Consider the following 6,000-nt stretch of genomic DNA (forward strand, 5'->3'; position numbering starts at 1 on the left):
CTACACTAGCTGATAACCCAGCATTGCTGGGTTTATATTTATATTTATAAATATATTTGTATTTAATTATAGGGGGAAAATATCTTGACCAAACATAATTTTTAATGTTGGATTTCCTCCCTTACCATAGGGAATATCCTTGTGGAGTACTGTGAAGCCATTACCATGGCAACTGCACTGCGCTGTATAGAAGCCATTTTACGGCAGTACAGTAGAAGTCATTGTAAGGCATAACAGGCTGTATCCTAACAGAACACACACCCCCAGGGGTGTTAGGGGTATCTTACCACCACCACCAGTATTTTTCTCCAGAGTAAGTCATCTGTGTACCAAGTTGGGTTGAAATTGCTTGAGGCGTAACAGACACCATTCCAACACACACAGACACATGCACACAGCCATTTAGATGGTAGGTAGGTAGGTAGGTAGGTAGGTAGGTAGGTAGGTAGGTAGGTAGGTAGGTAGATAGATAGATAGATAGATAGATATAGATAGATAGATAGATAGATAGATAGATAGATAGATAGATAGATAGATAGATAGATAGAATTTCTAATTTTTTTAAAAAAAGTAAGTAATGGCAAGTTGGTATCATAGCCTAGTGCTGTCAAGCAGAATCAATGTACATTTCACTATAGGTAAAGTTAAGATATTGTAAGAACTATGAAAATGTTGCTGGAAATTGCCACTATATGGCCATCCCTTCAATCTGAATCTCTGAAAGTATGGAAGCATCTCAGAAATGAAATCTTTTGCAGCAGTGATTTATCTTGTGGTAATTAGGGATTGTTATCCTCAACTTCATAATATGCAGGATGGATTTCAATGGAGAAATACCTGTAAAGGCAGATAGGTTTACTAACTTTCTCAAAAAAGGATGGAGAGAAAACTATGACAGACCCATTGGAGCAATGAAATGCTTGATGCCCACACCAGATAGTAGTGAGAACAGGACCGGGGACTTGGCAGCATACATGTTTCTCCTATCCCCTTTTTTATTATTGCAGTATAACTGTTTGTGCCTTTAATCCATTAACTGCATAGAAACATGCTATTATAGGCCAAAATAACAGCTTGTGAGTCAATTGCAACTTCATCTCACTGTGTTTGTAGTTCCTTATATGGAGACTCTATACCAGGGTTGTTCAGTCTTGGCAACTTTAAGACTTATGGACTTCAACTCCCAGAATCACCTAGTCAGCATGGCTGGCCAGGTAACTCTGGGAGTTGAAATCCACAGTTGCTAAGGTTGGGCACCCATGCTCTACAATATTAATGATACTATTCTACGTTTTTCCAAGAGCTAGTCCATGTGCTTGAGAAGTACAGCAGTTGATGCACATTTTCCAGAGTGGGAGGAGGGAATGGTCACATGTGGGTTTTATCACAGCCTGATTGGTCCAAGACTGAGAGGAAATCTATAAATACTGGTGCCTGTCCACTGCTAACCCAGATTCTCTCTCAGTCTGGTCCAAGTTCTGTTAGAGTAGTTTGGTGTAGGTAGGATTCCTTGTTTTGTTTTGTTTTTTGGTGAGTTTTTCTTCAATCTGGTTTCTATTTGGCTAATTGGACACCTTTAAATTCTTTTACAAACTCCAAATTGTCCTGCTGCGGCCCCAAGGGACAGATCTCTGCCTCGGGCGGCTGGGGGAGGGCCCTGTGGGGCAGTTCTCTCCCCCCCGCAGGCCAGGAGCCTCAGCCCGATCCCGGGAGTGCGGGGGTGCCAGCTCCTTATCGGCTGCTTAGAAGCAGCCTCGTTTGCAGCAGCGGAGGCAGGAGCATCTTCGGAGCCTCGTGGAGCGCGCGGCCCGCCCGCTTCACAGCTGATCGCTCCGGGCGACTGCCGAGCTGCGGGCTCGTGTTAAATTGCCGTGGGAACAGAGCGGGGGTGAGGAGAGCGTGCATGGGTGCCGTGTGGCTCTCCCCGACTCAAATTAGCGCGGCGCCGGCTCCAGGAGCTCGGCTTAGCAACGGGAATTTGGGAGCGGCATTTCTCCCGCGTGCAGAGTTCCAGCGGCCATTTTTGGTGGCTGCCACGTGCGAGAGGCCTTTCTTTCTTCAACGTAATCAGTGCAGGCCTAGCGCAAGGCCTTGAGCCCAGATCCCCCACAGGCTTTCGGGCCCTGGTTTCCAGTGGGACCTTAGAGGCCTGGTTCCTGCTCCCTTCGTCGGACACGTGAGTGGGGAATGGACGAGGGAGCGGAGATTCCCCAGGGCCAGGTGGCAGGCCCAACTGGGAGTGATGAGGCCTTGGATCAGGTGGTGGGGTGGGGGCTCCCTCCCAGGGATCCCTACCCACTAGGCGCCCTTCTAGATCCTCCACTAGGGAGGAGGCCAGGCGTCATAGGGCACTGGAGAAGACTTTTGCCAGGGCAGAGAGGCAGGCCCAGTCTACCAGGCCTTCATCCAGGGACAGATCCAGGTCTCCCCTTGGGCCTATGTCCGGCAGGTCTTCCCTTAGGGGTTTTAGCCCGGCATCTTCCTCTAGCTCCCCTGGTAGGCCTCGGGCCTACTCCAGGAGGGGACGTTCTCCATCCCCTGTAGATGATCCCCTGGAGGGTACGTCCAAGGGCCCCTGTTCCTCCCAAAGATTGGCCCGCCATGTTTAAAATTCTCTTGGATAAGGCGAGGCAGACCACCAAGGTCGGAACCGGGGATCCTTCAGTGCCCCCCCCCAGGGATCCCGACATGGTCATGTTTTCTGCCACAGCCACTAACAAGGAGGAGATCCCTGCCCCTCCCTTGTTTTTAGAGGTGCTAACGGATCAGTCATCGTCCCTCCAATTTTTCATCTCCTGGCAGTACTGACCGTCGGCATTATAACATTGAGCAGACCTTTGCTCAGGCCATTCAGCTCCCAACAATTGACACCCCTGTGGCCGCCCTGGTTTCCTCCTCCCCGGTGGTATCAGGCGATGCGGCGGACAAGATGAAACCGGAGGATAAGCGTGCAGAGCTTACCTTGCGGAAGAACTTCAACGCCACAGCGATTAAGTCGGCGGCCTCGGCTTCTTACTTTAACCGTGCCACTGTCATGTGGCTTAAGAAGCTTCAGGAGCGCATCCCCATACAGGAAGACCGGATCCATCAGGATCTGGTCAAGATCTTGGCAGCCTGTCAGTTCTCGGCTGATGCGACCTTGGATATGGTCAAGTTTGCCTCCAGTGCCCTGGCCACCTCTGTCACCTCCCGTAGGCTTCTGTGGTTGCGCCACTGGCAGATGGACAACAAGGCGAAATGGGATTTGGCGGCTGCCCCCTTTAAAGGGCCCAATCTTTTCGGGGAGGCCCTTACTCCCATTCTGGTGGAGGACAAGGACAAGAAGAAGGTCCTTCCCTCCACGGCTAAGAAGGCCGAGAACAAGTCACGTCCCTTCCGTAGGCAACGGTATAGGGCTCCTAGCTACGGCTATAACCAGCGCTTCTCTTCCTTCCCTTCTGACAGGCAATTCTTCGGGCAGTCCTTTCAAGACAGGAGTCATTTCCAGGGCCAGTCTCGGCGGCCCTTTCGTGGAGGAGGCGGCCGTCCATACCGCAGAGGGAAGTGACTTGAACCCGAGTCGTCCCATCGGCGGCCGCCTCGCTGTCTACGCGGAACGGTGGGACGAAATCACTTCGGACTCCTGGGTCCGAGCCACGGTTCGTCACGGGCTCAGGTTAGAATTTCTCTCCACTCCTCCAAACCTCTTCCGGTCGTTCCCTCCATCCCGGAATCGGGAGCGCCGCCGCCTGATGGTTCAGGCGATTGCCCACCTCCTCGAAATTCAAGCGGTGGAGGCGGTTCCCGCAGGGGAACGGGGCCTGGGCCACTACTCCAATCTTTTCGTGGTCCCGAAGAGCACGGGGGGCTGGAGAGCAATTCTAGACCTCAAGCGCCTGAACAGATTCCTGGTGTACAGGTGATTCAAAATGTCATTTTTCAAATCTATCCTTCAAGGTATCAGAAAGGGAGATTTCCTGGCCTCCGTGGACCTCACGGAGGCCTATCTTCACATTCCCAGCTCCCGCGGTTCTTCACCCGTTTCCAGTCCAGCTCGGTGGAGAGCACGGATGCCCTCAGGAGCCAGTGGCCCCCGGGCCTTCTCTATGCCTTCCCCCCCATTCCTCTCATCCCGGGGACCGTCAGGAAGGTAGTGGCGGAAGGGGCCTTGGTCATTCTGGTGGCCCCGTTTTGGCCCAGGAGGCCCTGGTTCGCGGCCCTGGTACAGCTGTCGGTGGTTCCCCCGTGGAGGATTCCGCAGGGGGAAGTGGTCTTGCGGCAGGGGGCTCTGATTCACCCGGAGCCTCAGTGGCTCCAGCTGACCGCGTGGCTCTTGAACGGCGGCTTCTGAGGGGGCTCATCTGTCTTCCGGGGTCATTCACACCATCGAGGCGTCCCGGCGTCCCTTGACGACCCGCATTTATAACTCCACCTGGACGGCCTTCGTCCGATGGTGCTCTCCTAGGGGCATTCCTCCCGATAGGGCCACCATTCCCAACGTCTTGGATTTCCTTCAGAAAGGTCTTGAGGACGGGCTCTCGCAGAACACCTTGCGTCGCCAGGTGGCGGCTCTGTCTTCGGTCTTGGGGGGGCGGGGTCTTCTTCCCTTTCCCAGTTACCCCTGGTCAAGCTTTTCTTTAAAGGGGCGGTGAATCTTAGGCCTCCCCCCGTTCACAGATTTCCCACGCGGGATCTTCCCCTGGTCCTCAGGGCATTGACGGGAGCTCCGTTTGAGCCCCTCCGTTCTGTGCACTTGCGCTTCTTGTCGCTGAAGGTGGTTTTTCTGGTGGCTATCACTTCCGTCCGGCATATCTCGGAGCTGGGCGCCCTGTCCTCCAAGGACGACCTGTCATTTTCACCAGGACAGGGTGGTCCTTCGTCTTGACCCGGCCTTCATCCCGAAAGTGAATACTCCTTTTCACAGGGCCCAGGAGATCGTCCTGCCTGACTTCTGTCCGGGCCCGGCCAATGACAGGGAACGTCTCTGGCATCGGTTGGATGTCCGCCGCACTCTGCGAATCTACCTCTGGCGGACCAGGGACGTCCGCAAGTCAGAGGCCCTGTTCGTCTCCTTCCAGCCTGGGTCGCTGGGTTCGAGGGTGTCTTCGGCTACCATTGGCCGTTGGCTGCGTCAGGCCATTTCAGAGGCCTACGTGGCCTCGGGGCGACCGGCTCCGTCGGGTATCACGGCTCACTCTACCAGGAGTGCCGCAACCACGGCGGCGTGGGCCACGAGGGCCCCGTTTGAGGACATCTGCCGTGCAGCCACCTGGGCTTCTCCGACTTCTTTCATCCGGCACTATCGTCTGGATGCCTTTGCGTCTGCGGACGCGTCCTTCGGTCGTAGGGTTCTGCAGCGGGTGGCGGCTGAGGCTCCCCTTGGGCCCTAGTGTTCTCGTTTCCCTCCCTGGGACCTTAGCTTGGGTATGTTCCACATGTGACCATTCCCTCCTCCCACTCTGGAAAAAGGACGTTGGTCTTACCTGAACGTCTATTTTCTGAGGAGAGGAGGGAATGGTCACGACCCGCCCTGAGTTCTGTCATTTGGGGCCAAGGGGAGGGCCCGGGCGTTCCCGGGGTTTGTTGTGTTGTTTTTTTTTGTCGTTTCAGTTGTACCGTTCATGTTCGAGAATCTGGGTTAGCAGTGGACAGGCACCAGTATTTATAGATTTCCTCTCAGTCTTGGACCAATCAGGCTGTGATAAAACCCACATGTGACCATTCCCTCCTCCCCTCAGAAAATAGACGTTCAGGTAAGACCAACGTCCTTTTTCTGGCATATAACTGCCAGACCATCATTCTGCAAACAATCCACATTCATTTACATACACATTGTGCAAATAGTTTTGGCTGTAAAAGCTGCTACACAAAGCAATTTATTAAATTTATTTATTTATTTATTAAATATATTTATATGCAAGATCAGTGAATGCCAGTCAAAGTTGAAATCTAACACTTTTTTTTCCTCTTCACCTTAAAAGATTATGAACACAGAAAGAAAATGGGTGGGTTACATAAGGA

This window comes from Thamnophis elegans, chromosome 3 (genome assembly GCF_009769535.1).
Source record: "Thamnophis elegans isolate rThaEle1 chromosome 3, rThaEle1.pri, whole genome shotgun sequence".
NCBI classification, from domain to species: domain Eukaryota; kingdom Metazoa; phylum Chordata; class Lepidosauria; order Squamata; family Colubridae; genus Thamnophis; species Thamnophis elegans.